Below are 14,839 nucleotides of genomic sequence, written 5' to 3'. Positions count from 1 at the left end.
TTTCCCCTGCTTTATATTGTCTTTAGAAGTACAGATTCCATTTGATGAGTGGAATTATCTCCCCCATATTAATGGTGATGAATGCCCTTGAGAGGCTAATGCATGCAATTTAACAAATTAAAACTCAAGTCAAAATCTGTCTTAATATTCATAATAAGAACTTATGTGATGTCTCTGACATCCATCCAGCAGAAATAACCTGTGGCAGTGTTCGCTCTGATACTTGATCTTGTAAGAGGAAATTTCAACCTTATACAAATTTTGGAATTACAACGGAGCCAGCATTACAGTGCTAGGGAATGAGAAACTGTTGTGTTGCCTGTTTTTGAAATGTAACAAAAGCCATGTTTTGAGAGTAATTGACTTCTTAACTCACACTGGACTTTTCATGTCTTGAGTTCCCTCAACCTGTATTCTTGTGGCTGATTTTGTTAAATATATGTACTTATAAATCTCCTGCTTATTGGAAGATTATATGTTTAAAGTTCAAAAAGGTAAAATAGACTAGTATTTCTCTATTTTGTGAGATAGTTTCTCCTAGGTCTTATGGCAGGATTGGGGGTTTGTTTTTTGTTTTTTTAAGAGACAGCATTTCACCCTGTCACCCTGGGCTGGAGTGCAGTTGTGCAATCATGGCTCACTACAGCCTTGACCTCCCTGGGCTCAGGTGGTCCTCCTCCCTCAGCCTCCTAAGTAGCTGGGACCACAGGCCTGCACCACCACATCCATCTAACTTATGATAGGTTAAAGGGAGAATTCTTTCTTTTGACCAAAATGCTTGTACTAGGAACAAAAAATTAAAATAGGAGCCATCCATAGACTCTGTATTTTTGAAAATCAAAATTGTAAGTAGAAGTTGACTAACGAAGGCAATATAGTTCTATGAAAGCAACCACTTTTAAAACTTCCTGCTTTGCACATATGTAACTGGAAGAAAAGGAAACCAAAAACAAATATATTCTACTCTCAAAAAAGCTTAATTTACCAACTATTAGTGAAAACTATTGTAAATATTCATTTTAAAACAAGAGTTGTTTACATTCTTAAAAAAGTAACTATAGCAGTCTTCATACTCTTTTCTGTCATACGGTAATAAGATTATATTTTGATAGAAAAAAGTCATATCTTCCCTAAAGTCTTTTTATTTAATATTTGCATAAATAGACATATATCCATGCTTGGGGGGCAGGATGGGAAAGGAGATTATATTTTACTGAAAAGCACTGTAGAACTCATAGCCTTACAAGTTTACTGGAGCAGCTGACAGAGCAGCATATGAAATGAGTACCATCCTTGATCATTGGTTCACTTAATCACTGCCCAAATCTCTAGATTTGAGTCTTGTTTTCATTGTTGACTTTCTTTATGAAATCAGACGTGACATTAACCTCTCTGGACTTTGGATACTTTCTCAGAAAACGTAGAACACAGATTGATTCTTTTTTTATTATTATTATTATACTTTAAATTCTAGGGTACATGTGCGCAATGTGCAGGTTTGTTTCATATGTGTACATGTGCCATGTTGGTGTGCCGCACGCATTAACTCGTCATTTACATTAGATATATCTCCTAATGCTATCCCTCCCCACTGCCTCCACCCCACAACAAGCCCTGGTGTGTGATGTTCCTTTTCCTGTGTCCAAGTGTTCTCATTGTTCAATTCCCACCTATGAGTGAGAACATGCGGTATTTGGTTTTTTGTCCTTGCAATAGTTTGCTGAGAATGATGGTTTCTAGCTTCATCCATGTCCCTACAAAGGACATGAACTCATCATTTTTTATGGCTGCATAGTATTACATGGTGTATATGTGCCACATTTTCTTAATCCAGTCTATCACTGATGGACATTTGGGTTGGTTCCAAGTCTTTGCTATTGTGAATAGTGCCGCAATAAACATACGTGTGTATGTGTCTTCATAGCAGCATGACTTACAATCCTTTGGGTGCATACCCAGTAATAGGATGGCTGGGTCAAATGGTATTTCTAGTTCTAGATCCTTGAGGAATCGCCACAGTGTTCCACAATGTGGAATACACAATAGTTCCACAATGGTTGAACTTGTTTACAGTCCCACCAACAGTGTAAAGGTGTTCCTATTTCTCCACATCCTCTCCAGCACCTGTTGTTTCCTGACTTTTTAATGATGGCCGTTCTAACTGGTGTGAGATGGTATCTCATTGTGGTTTTGATTTGCATTTCTCTGATGACCAGTGATGATGAGCATTTTTTCATGTGTCTGTTGGCTGCATAAATGTCATCTTTTGAGAAGTGTCTGTTCATATCCTTTGCCCAACTTGTTAATGGGATTGTTTTTTTCTTGAAAATTTGTTGGAGTTCTTTGTAGATTCTGGATATTAGCCCTTTGTCAGATGAGTAGATTGCAAAAATTTTCTCTCATTCTGTGGGTTGCCTGTTCACAGTGATGGTAGTTTCTTTTGCTGTGCAGAACCTCTTTAGTTTAATTAGATCCCATTTGTCAATTTTGGGTTTTGTTGCCATTGCTTTTGGTGTTTTAGACATGAAGTCCTTGCCCATGCCTATGTCCTGAATGGTATTGACTAGGTTTTCTTCTATGATTTTTATGGTTTTAGGTCTAACATTTAAGTCTTCAATCCATCTTGAGTTAATTTTTGTATAAGGTGTAAGGAATAGATGCAGTTTCAGCTTTCTACATATGGCTAGCCAATTTTCCCAACACCATTTATTAAATAGAGAATCCTTTCCCCATTTCTTGTTTTTATCAGGTTTGTCAAAGATGTGTGGTATTATTTCTGAGGGCTCTGTTCTGTTGCATTGGTCTATATCTTTCTTAAGCCTTGTTCCTGTCCTGGCATTCCTTAAGAATGGGGTTGCATCTAGCTACCGTGTGGGTGCACTTGGGCTTGGTGCTTTTTCTGAGACACTGTGTTGAGCAGAGATCTTAGCCATGCACTGTTGATGTGAACTCTGGATTCCTTCTGGTCATTACATGTCCTCTCGCACTGTTTTCCAGCTGTGGGCTGTGACCTCAGAGACTTGGCCCTGTTTCATCTTTTTATGTGGATGTCCTCTGAAGTTTTAATTGCTTACACTGTCTTCCTTTTTGCTCCGTGTTCTGTCACCTTAGAAGTGTTTGTTAAAAGCTGCCATTTTACTCTTGAGGACTGGCACGCCAAATGAGGGAAAAAATGTATGCTGCTGCTGCTGCTGTTGCTGCTGCTGCTGCTGTTGCTGCTGCTGCTGTTGCTGCCGCTGCTGCTGCTGTTGCTGCTGCTGCTGCTGTTGTTGCTGTTGTTGTTATTGTTATTGTTATTGTTGTGTGAGTTTAGGTGACTGTGGAGAAATGTCTTTCAAGATTTAGCATCTGAAATGAGAAATGTGTTGAGGAGATGGGATTTTCATACCACCTGTTATATCTTTGCATGCAGTGTAAAAGGTCAAAGCCTTGCGTCATCTGCAAAGCACCTTCTTTACATAATAGCAAGAATTGACCCTGGGTATAGCTTACGTCCCATCCCCTCTTTTCTTGAGGTTTACTTTAAATAGGAATACCTGTCTATTATTTAAAGGTAATTTTGTCCTCTATGTGTCTTCTGAGAGCTAGTTGCCCGTAAGATGTCTTTCAACCTTGTACTTCAACAAAAATAGAGCAAGTTTATTGGTAATCCTTATGACACATCCCCTATGATTAGATACTTGATCCTCCCCGTTTTAAATCTGCTCTCAATTCTTTCTGAAGCTGTGACTTTCTGATGCAAGAGTTCTGCTTTCCCTTTGTTTCCAAATATGTATCTCTTCCTGATATCTGTCTTTACTTCTAGGTTTCGGTTTTCAGTTCTCTTTCATTTGATCATAGGCTTTTTCTGTGTTCTTTCTAATACAATCAGTGTACTTTCAAATTTTCACTTTTCTCCTTCAACCATTGTGTGAGGTAGGTAGCTGTTGAGATTTTCATCGACGTCAAGGCCCTCCACTTGTGTCTTTAGAGACTTGCTTTTTGTTCACAGTACTTGGTAATTATATCACATCCCAGTTCATGTGCTGATTGGACTACCCCTTTCATGATAGAGACTCCCATGTTCTAATCTATTCCTAAGTGCTAAGAGGAGACCTCTTTCTTTATGTTAAACCTTAAAAAGGATCTCTGTCAGATTTGATAGTTGTATATTTTGATGTTATTTCTTCTATTATGTTTTTGAACATTTTAACAAGAAGAGAAAACCTTTATTTGTCCATGCATGTTTAAGAGACCCTCTCAAAATAGACTGAGTCAAAAATATCCCTTTCAGTAGTACACTTTCAGAATGTTTGAGACGTCTCTGTGAAAGGGCTAATCTGAAAGTTTTTGACAGTCTGGGAGCCTGAAGAAATCCCCCATTTTCCCAAAGCTGTGTTTTTGAAGACTCTTCTTCAAAGAGCAAGCCCACCGTTTTGCTATTAGTGCCAAGAAAGGACAATGAGTAGATTTTCTGTGTCACAAAGAAAAGTAGTAGATGAAAGATCTGATTGCCACCATGTTGCATTTAAAACCTCATTTTCTTTAGAGAACTGTCCACCGGACTCTCCAATAGGCAGGGATTTAAGCGTGAAACAGTTCAGAACCAGATCTCCCACCATGTAACTCAAAGATGATGTTTATATATCTGGGAACCTTTTAAAAACCATCTGGATCTATGGGTAAATTTCAAATCCACAAAGTTCAACTGGATGGAAAGTTTACTCAAATGCATTCTTTCATCCTTTCATCCCAGTTTTTAAGCCTAATCCTGCTGCTTTTAGGCTGACTCAAATTTATAGAACTGAAATCATCATTGTATCTCCCCAATGACTGGTGGTGATATTTGACTTCATATACTGAGACCAATTTTTATTTAATTCACATTTTTGAAAGAGCTTGACCTGAAAGTCATTGCCCTATGCTGGAAAGATTGAATTGATTTTCTCAAGTATATATCATAAAAACAGTTGATCATATTGAGGTGAGGTCATATCAAAGTAGTACACTGAAATTGAGCCCTGAAGAAAATATTTTTTTTATTATTGTACTTTAAGTTTTAGGGTACATGTGCACAATGTGCAGGTTTGTTACATATGTATCCATGTGCCATGTTGGTGTGCTGCACCCATTAACTCGTCATTTAGCATTAGGTGTATCTCCTAATGCTATCCCTCCCCCCTGCCCCCACCCCACAACAGTCCCGGGAGTGTGATGTTCCCTTTCCTGTGTCCATGTGTTCTCGTTGTTCAATTCCCACCTATGAGTGAGAACATGCGGTGTTTGGTTTGTTGTCCTTGCAGTTGTTTACTGAGAATGATGTTTTCCAGTTTCATCCATGTCCCTACAAAGGACATGAACTCATCATTTTTTATGGCTGCATAGTATTCCATGGTGTATATGTGCCACATTTTCTTAATCCAGTCTATCGTTGTTGGACATTTGGGTTGGTTCCAAGTCTTTGCTATTGTGAATAGTGCCGCAATAAACATACGTGTGCATGTGTCTTTATAGCAGCATGGGTATATATCCAAAGGACTAGAAAATATTTTTTAAATAATTTTTTTTTGTTAGAGACTGGATCTTACTTTATTTCCTAGGCTGGTCTTGAACTCCTGGCTTCAAGTCATCCTCCTGCTTTGGCCTCCCAAAATGGTGGGATTACAGGCATGAGCCACATGCCACCCCTAAAAAATGAATATATTTTTCAGATGTCAAGGCCTAGCAATTTTCCTAGGTCAGCAAATATAGTCTCTTCTTTCTGTACTTCACAGTGCAACATTTGATATTGAGTAGATGTTGTAGAACATTATGTTGAAGAGCCCAGGTTCTAGAATACCACCATATAGTTTAGATCTTGGCTTTAGTGCTCAATCATTGTGACTTTGAGAATATTGCTTAACATTTTCTTTCCTCAGTTTGTCTCATTTATAAAATGATATAAAAGCCACTCTCTACCATGTAGTGTCTTTGTGCCTAACATATGAGTAGTATGGAATTGAATCTTACCCCACTAGCATCTGTAGTGTGTGCTACTGCAGTATATGAAAAGATGCAGTAGATTTCTAAATTTTGGGGGGAACATTGTGTTTTATGCACATGTGTTCTATAAGGGAAATTTAGGAAACCATGTAGTGCATATTTTCATACACTATATTTGTACTGGTATGAAGTCACGTAGACAGTTGGAATACTGTCCCAAAGATATATAATTGTTTGAGTCACAGAGGTTCTTATGACTCCATTAAGACAGAAGGTATAGCCTAGAGTTGGAGGGTCTGAGATAGTGCCTCGAAAGTCTAAAGGATAATATCTGTATATAGACTGCAAAATTTAAGGCTTCAGGATCCTCAGAGTCCTTGCATTTGTGAGAGCTATGTCTGTGATGTTGCCATTTGTCACCAGGATGCTTTATGTTGTCTTTTAAGTTTTAGGTATCCAGATCTGCTTGATCACCTGCATCTTGCCTCATATGTCTCTCTGAATGTAAAGATTTTGCCTACATCTGATGAAAACTGGCCACTGTTCACATTATTTGTCATATGTATCTGCTTGGAGCAGAGTAAGACACTTCTAAGGGAACTTGACATTTCATGACCCAGGATATCAGATTCATCCTTACCACTAGTTACTCTCTGAAATTTGGGAAGTTCGTTGGTCTTATGGGCCAAGATCATGAGACTTTTTAGAAAGATGAACTAAAAAATTGCTATTCAGGCCGGGCGCGGTGGCTCACGCTTGTAATCCCAACACTTTGGGAGGCCGAGGCGGGCGGATCACGAGGTCAGGAGATCGAGACCACGGTGAAACCCCGTCTCTACTAAAAATACAAAAAATTAGCTGGGCGTGGTGGCGGGCGCCTGTAGTCCCAGCTACTCGGAGAGGCTGAGGCAGGAGAATGGCGTGAACCCGGGAGGCGGAGCTTGCAGTGAGCCGAGATTGCGCTACTGCACTCCAGCCTGGGCGACAGAGCGAGACTCCGTCTCAAAAAAAAAAAAAAAAAAAAAAAAAATTGCTATTCATCCATCCATCCATTTATTCATTCATCCACATATCCACCTATCATAAATATTTACTTCAGTTACTTATTCTTCTGCAGAAGTGAGCAAGCTGAAAACAAAGTAACTGGGGGTACATCTCCAATAATCCTCCATCTGGAAGTGGAATGAAACTCCCTCCTTCCCGTCAAGTCTCTTTCCATAAGTAAATTGTGTAGAATGAATTGTGCTCCTCCCCCACCCCAAAAATTCATCTGTTTTGCAGTCCTGACCCCCAGTACACCTGATTGTGACTTCATTTGTAAATAAGGATATTGCAGATGTAATTACTTAAGGTGATATCATATAGAAGTATGGTGGATCCCTAATGTCATATGACTGGTGTCCTTATAAAAGGGGGAAATTTGGACACAAATAGACACACAGGGAAAACGCTATGTGAAGACTGGAGTTATTCTACACAAGCCAGGAAACTACTGGAAGCTAAATAGAAAGAGGCCTTTTCCTAGTGCCTTCAGAGGGAACATGGCCCCACTGACACTTTGATCTCAGACTTCTAGTCTTCAGAACTTTGACAAAATACATTTCTCTTGTTTAACTTTATACTCAGTTTATGTTACTGTGTTATAGCAGCCCTAAAAAAGTCATAGAGTAAACTCTGGGATTAATCCCTTTCCCCAGCATTGCGTAAACTATTCTTTATCTACTTAGCAATGCATTTTGGATATTCTTCTGTGTCAGTAAATATGTTTCTATGTTATTTCTAATAGTTTTAATATATGTAGTTATTTCCCAAATTAAAAAAACTTAATCCATTCACTTTGATATACATTAATATACTAACTTGTCTCTAATTTGTATTAATAGTTAAAAATTCTGCAGATTGGTGGTGTAATCTGGTTTACATTTGAAGCTATTGATTGTACTTGTTAACTTTCATAGCTGCTATTTTATATACTTATATTTTATGTTATTATGAAGTTCTTAAATTGGCTAATTTTTAAAAACAGGAATGAATAACAAAGAAATAGAATATAATCATTCCTAATGGCAGTTATTTTTCTTATGTATTCATGCCTAGTTTTCGCCAATGTGCATGTATTTTACCTATTTCTAATATACATATATATGCACACACAGACACACACCCACAATGTTCTTTAATTTGATTTATTACTTAATATATTATAAATACATTTGCTTTTATAGTACCTTTATGGAATATTTGGAATCCCCATAAAATTTCCCATCAAATATGTATGCTCAAAATATTATTGATGTAACTACTCCCCATTATTGAACATTTAGTTTCTTTTTAGCTTTAAGCTATTGGAATTTGTGCTGTAGAACCTATAACTATCCTAACCATAAGAAGGATAGGTCAAAGATTATGAAACTTTGTTGATCTTCTGTAATTATTTTCATAGGGATTATCCATAAGCAAGATGATAGTGAAATTGACTAATTTAGGTTGACAATTTATTCTTGAAATTAGCATAAACCAGCAGTATATAAAACAGTAACATAGGGATAAGATTCAATTTAATGCTACATTTTAGTAATCAGAATTCTGATTTTCTGAATATATTGTGTCCTTTATCAGGTGAATGCTTTCGCTGTTGATATGAACCTTGTCTTTCCCCGTTCCTGCAACCTAATGCTTTGTCTTTAAATTCTCTGTCAATTGGCACTAATTTCTTTTGAGACATGTGTGTTGGAAACAAATAAAATTTTTCTTAGTTTACCAACTTAATTATTTTTTCCTTACTCTCCACTTATGATAATAATCTTGAGAACAAAAGTATTTAGATATGTCCTAGGTGTAAATCCCAAAGAGATTCAATACAATAAGCAGTCCATGGTATTTACACTTGGAAAGCAAACTTTGACTTTTTGTCCTTTACCACATAGGCTTGATGCAAAAATCAATGAGATGTTCTAGTTCTATGAATTTGATTTCTTTTTATCTTTTTCACAGTGAAGGAAAACAAATCAAATTAATGTTACAAGTAAACAGATTTCTGAGCTTTGCTACCTAATGCAGAACATCTACATACTTCAAAGATGATATAGAATCTTTGAGATAAAATGGTATTTTTTTTCCCTTATGGTAACTGATATTCAGGATTGGAAACAGTTTGCCTCAAGAAAATGCTGCTTTGCATACTATAAAATGCCAGTGATTACTCAACTCTTGCAGTGTTAGAGCTAGGAGGGAACTCAAGAGTTATTCTAATTTTTTTCCATGCAGACTCAATAGTGATATTGAGAGAATAACTTTTAATAATACAGGTATCTATTATTAAAATGAAAATGGCAGAGGACAAGATAATATGCCGTAATCTGCTTCGTCAGTGGTGTGTGTGTGTGTGTGTGTGTATCAGCAAATATTTTTTCAGCCAACTAATAGATGATACAAAAAATTGGGCTTGTAAGACCCATCCATAGAAATGATCATAAATTACTAGCCGTAGAATTTATTTGCCCCCCTTTGGAAGTTTATTTCCTTTTGTGATTAATAACAAACTTGAGGTTAGGTGTATGTGGTTGAATGGTAACATGCACCCAAGGTTTGGTTACATGGAATTGCATCATGTTGCTTGGCACCACCCGGCTGAGTGTCCAAACAGCTAGTTTGGAGGCATGTGTCTCATGGGCATGGAGTGTTAATTTCTCTTCCAGCAAAACCGAAAGCAGTCGACTGAGAGAGTGGAGGGGTGGGTGTGGTTGAAGAGCAGACAGGAGAAAAGACTGTGGGGGAATATAATTTTTTTTGTTTTGCTTCTACTCCAGTACTGGATGCCATAAGATATTGCCTACTGCTATGGACAGTTTATTTTAAAAAGTAGTAGGTGTTTCAGTATGATTTATTCATTGTCTACAGAAATCCTAATGTGGGTCATGTTCATATACAATATATAGAAGTATAGATATTAAATAGTCAATTTCATAAACATAATCTTTAATTGTGAGTCAAAAATATTCAGGGTCCAATTACAAGGAAAAGTACAATTTTTTAAACAATGTTTTATGTATTTTATTTGTCTTGATCCAAGGTTTATAAAGTAGTTTAAATCCTGTGCTTACTTTTCTGTTTATTTGCCAATTAATAGAGAGGAGATAAATGAAAATGATCAGGTAGGAAGAAGGGAAGCAGCCAATATTGTCAAACTAACAACGGAACTGATTGTACCTGTGATGTTATATTGGAGAGTACAGAAATATTGAAAAACATATTAGGATTTCAGAGCAACTGTTTTGCATATGAGTAAACGGAAGCTTATGAGATTTCTTCACTCATTATATAGCTGGAACTTATACCCAAGTCCATATTTCCTAGTCTAATCTCCTAGCTTTCTTCAGCTATCTTCTGGGTCTTGGGGCCAGATGTAGGGTGTTTGGGGAATTATTTGTTTGCACCCTTAAACTCATTTGAATTTTGTAAAATCTTAAGTATAGTACCTTCACATTAGATGTTTCACTTGCACAGGGCAACTTTGGCTAATGGTTATTGGAAATGTGGAGTATGGGCATTCTAGGGCACTTCTCTTAGTTTTTTCTTTTTCTGGAGTGTGGTGAGGCTATAAAAAATAGACAATATTAAACCATATAGTCGTTTATGTATTCAATACTTTTCCATGCCAACAAACCCTCTCAGTGTACTATTGTGCACCTTATTTTGCAAATAAGTCAAGAGAAAAACAATTTTTCCATATTAAGGAATCATATAGGATAGGCAGGGTTTATATAAAATTCTGATAGCACTTAGTAAAGCTTCGTTCTCCCTAAAGTAGCTACAGTAGAAGGTAAACTTTGGAATTTTAAGACTATTCACTGTTCATGACACTGTTTATCCTACATTTGTCACATATCGTTTTCTCAGGATATCTGACATAACCTCTCCAAGACATTTGGTTTAAAATTAATTGGCAGTCAATGGCAAAGGGTAGAGTCACTTAAATTTGCTGAAGCAAGCACAGTAGCATCTACCAGAGTATATGTCAGATTGTTCTCAGACCGCTAACGGCAAAAATATGTGCTGAGGGAGGCTGTACTGGTGCCACTGTGTTGGAGGCCTTCTTTAACTCTTAATTAGCTTGCAATGAGTGGAGATGCCATCTTGACTGGCTCTCTGGGAACCATTAGGCAGGACCACTGACCTTGGCAACTCTAATATTTATCTCTGTGGAACTGAGTTGTGAAACTAAAAGGCACTGCACAGGTGTTTCCAAATATTTTAAACCAGCGACGTAGGGACTACATTTAGGCCATTAAAACTAACTACCAGTGTATACAGTGACCTGGTACAGGATACTCTGCAGGTATCAGTCTACCTTTGGGTCAGTAGCACAGTGCCCCTTGCATTCTGCCGCCACATTAGAGGCCTCATTTTTATTTTTAGCCTGGACATAACAGCCGGTTAAATTATGTGAGGAGTAGCTCTTCTTGATAAGATCAGCAAAGATGCTAGAAGTAGGACTGACTGTGAAATAGCTGCAGCCAACTGGCCTCTCAGCCACCATTCTTATCTCCTGGATAAATAAGAAGCCTGCAATTACATTTTGTAAATCTCTAATAGTCAGATAGGCAAAACAGGGCTTCCATGGACTCAGGTTAAAAGGTTTGATTGTGAGTTGTGATTTAAGGCCAAAGGAAGAGAAATAGCCAAGAGAGAATAGTATAGATAGGAGACAGAATCTCAGTAATGAACTAGCACCAGAAAATCTTCTGCAAAGAATATACACAAGAAATAATCTCCAAGACACGGGATTTAAGCTTCTGCATTTTCTTTCTATTCCTAACAATGTGCCTAGCAACCGCTGATATAGTGCAAATTTTGCCAAATGTCAGATCGAGAACTCTGGAAGGTTTATATCTGCAGGAGATTAAGGTACAAATATTTCCAGATTTGTTTCAGGGTGGCAAGATCAACTCACAGCATGAGGCTTCTGTCATCATAGAGATGCTTTGTGGTACTTTCTCTTCTCTTGTAAATGAACTGGCAAAATTGCCACTTGAGTCAAATGGAAGAAGGCAAAATGTTGTCTTAGCTGTTCTGGGGAGTGAGTGGCATGTTTCCTGGGCCAGATAGTGGATCCGGATTCAGTAAGGGGACTGACTCAGTGCTCTCTATGGAACTAGAAGATCAGAAAACAACTGATCATGCTTATGTTGTATTCATGATGGCCTTGAAAAAATCATTTCCACCCATTATGTTACCACTGTACTGAACATGCATTAATAGAATAGAAATGGAAATCATCAGCATTAACAGATTAATTTTATGAAAGGTCACAGTCAGATTGTATACATGGACATGCCGTAGGATGCACCAAGATAAATCTTTACAATTTATTTTGTTCTTCAGTGCTCTGGGAAACCTATTTTTTGTCAGTTACAGGAAATATATAGCTCAATGGCTACCATTAGTTTGAAAAATAACAGAGGATATATTTTGGCCTGAAAGGAACAGTGCTCTAATGTTATTGCAGCTGTAATAAAGAACTGAGCACCTAACCTTATGCTTGAAAGAGTCACCAGGTGAAGACAGAGCTGTTCACTTAAAGCACTCAGATTCAGAAGCAATCCTTAAAAACAAAACCCAGAGGAAAACCATTTAATAAACAAATAGTAAGGCATGCTGGAGGGGCAGTTGTGGGAGTCCAAGTGTAGTCAAGTGTTTCCGTCTTAGTGCTTGCTCCACTTAGCCAGAGCTCTGGGTCACCTGGGATTTGGGCCCTGGGAGGGGATAACAGTGATTACGGGTTTAGCACTGGACTTTGCTGTGCATTCATCTTTGGAGATACCATAGGCCAACTGGAGCTCACAGGCTTCACAGCTTCATCGATTTTTTGCTTCAGTGGGGATAATAGGGAGCCGAAACAAGACAATTTCATTGCTCCATCTCTGCTACCTCATTTCTCTTTCCTCAGTATGCATTTAGATGTTGCAGAGAGTTTATGGGACAGACAGAAAAAGAAAACCCTTTGCTGTGTTCACAAATGGTCCAAGACTGAATTAGGAATCACAATGATATTTTCTCTATTAGTTAACACATTATTTAACTTTGTATTATACATAGAGTATTTAAGTTGTTTTAAGTGTTGTTTTACATGCATATATTAAGACAAATATTACCTGGTTGATTTCCCCACAGTGGAGTTTTAAAAAGACATTCAATCAAGAGCTATCTTGGTATGGAGGTGAGGAAGTGACAAGCCCCTGTGGTAGACACTGAACTTTTCGTATTTTGGATATATCTGTCCTCTTTTTTCCTCTGAGAACACACAAGAGAATCCTTATTATTAATTTGTTAATCCAGAAACCTTTCTTAAGTTAGCTACATATCCTTATAAATTCACACTTACAAATCAAGAACCTGATATTACCTGTAATCCTAACAAATAAAATTAAATCGTTCTCAGACCCCACGTGCCAATATTCATGATTGTCCCGTGACAGTGAGTGGTGTCTTTATCTTTTACAATTATTCATGCATCGTGCTTAAGTATTTTAGTAAATGATGGAGACACACTCCTCAGTGCCTTAGTCCTCCTTGGAGAACATGGGAAGAAAGATTTTTCTTATGCAATCATAAGCAGACTGTGGCCATCCAAGAATCCAAGTATATTATTAAACAAACTTGGTCTCACCAAAAATAGTTGAATAGAATATTGCCCATTCATCAAGAAATCAGCAAACATTTTAAGCACCTTTAAAGTATACTGTGCTAGGCATTCTGATGGCATACAAAAAATATGAGGATACATTTTGATTGAATAAAAACAATATGAGTATTTGTCCTCAAGAAACTTATAATTGGGAAAAGAAAACAAAGTACGGTATTCAATTTCTTCCTGGTTCAGTTTTGGGAGATTGTATGTGTCTAGGGTTTTATCCATTTCTTCTAGATTTTCTAGTTTGTGTTCACTGAGGTGTTCATGGTAGTCCCTGAGGGTTTTTTGTATCTCTGTGGGGTCAGTGGTAATGTCCCCTTTGTCATTTCTAAATGTGTTTACTTGGATCTCCACTCTTTTTTTTTAATTAGTCTAGCCACTGGTCTATTTATCTTCTTAATATTTTCAAAGAACCAATTCCTGGATTCATTGATCTTTTGTGTGGTTTTTCACAACTCAGTTTCCTTTAGTTCAGCTCTGATTTTGGTTATTTCTTGTCTTCTGCTAGCTTTGCAGTTAGTTTGTTCTTTCTTCGCTATTTCCACTGGTTGTGATGTTAGGTTGTTAATTTGAGATCTTTCTGAATTTTTGATGTGGGTGTTTAGTGCTATAAACTTTTCTCTTAACACTGTCATAGCTGTGTGCCAGAGACTGTGTTATGTTGTTTCTTTGTTCTTATTAGTTTCAAAGAATTTCTTGATTTCTGCCTTAATTTCATTATCTACCCAAAAGTCTTTTAGGAGCGGGTTGTTTAATTTCCAGATAATTATATGGGTTTGAGAGATTTTCTTAGGATTGATTTATATTTTTGTTGTGCTATAGTCGTTGCTGTGATTTTGAGCTTTTTGCATTTGCCTGAGGATTGTTTTATGTCCAATTGTGTGGTCAAATTTAGAGTATGTGTTACGTGGAGATGAGAATATGCACTCTGTTGTTTTGGGTCGGAGAGTTCTGTAGAAGTCTTTTGGGTCCATTCGGTCAAGTGTTGGGATCAGGTCCTGAATATTTTTGTTAATTTTCTACCTCAGTTATCTGTCTAATGCTGTCAGTCGGGTGTTGAAGTCTCCCACTATTATGGTGTGGAAATACAAGTCTCTTCATAGGTCTCTGAGAACTTGCTTTATGAATCTAGCTGCCCTTGTCTTGGTTGCATGTATATTTAGGGTAGTTAGCTCCACTTATTGA

At 37.4% G+C, this 14,839-nt stretch overlaps 1 protein-coding gene across 10 annotated transcripts in view; it reads left to right on the top strand.

Annotated features, from left to right (window-relative positions):
- Positions 1-14,839, top strand: part of CNTN4 (contactin 4) — a 985,842-nt gene that overhangs the window by 448,441 nt on the left and 522,562 nt on the right. The window contains exon 1 of one of the 10 annotated variants that reach the window (XM_055259615.2): positions 11,820-11,868. The exons of the other annotated variants lie outside the window; for them this stretch is intronic. The gene's annotated coding sequence lies outside the window, so the exon portion shown is untranslated. Of the gene's footprint in view, positions 1-11,819; positions 11,869-14,839 lie in introns of those variants that run through there. 10 annotated transcript variants of the gene reach the window in all.

The sequence above is a fragment of the Symphalangus syndactylus genome, chromosome 21, assembly GCF_028878055.3.
Source record: "Symphalangus syndactylus isolate Jambi chromosome 21, NHGRI_mSymSyn1-v2.1_pri, whole genome shotgun sequence".
NCBI classification, from domain to species: domain Eukaryota; kingdom Metazoa; phylum Chordata; class Mammalia; order Primates; family Hylobatidae; genus Symphalangus; species Symphalangus syndactylus.
This window is presented reverse-complemented; position numbering and strand designations above follow the sequence as displayed.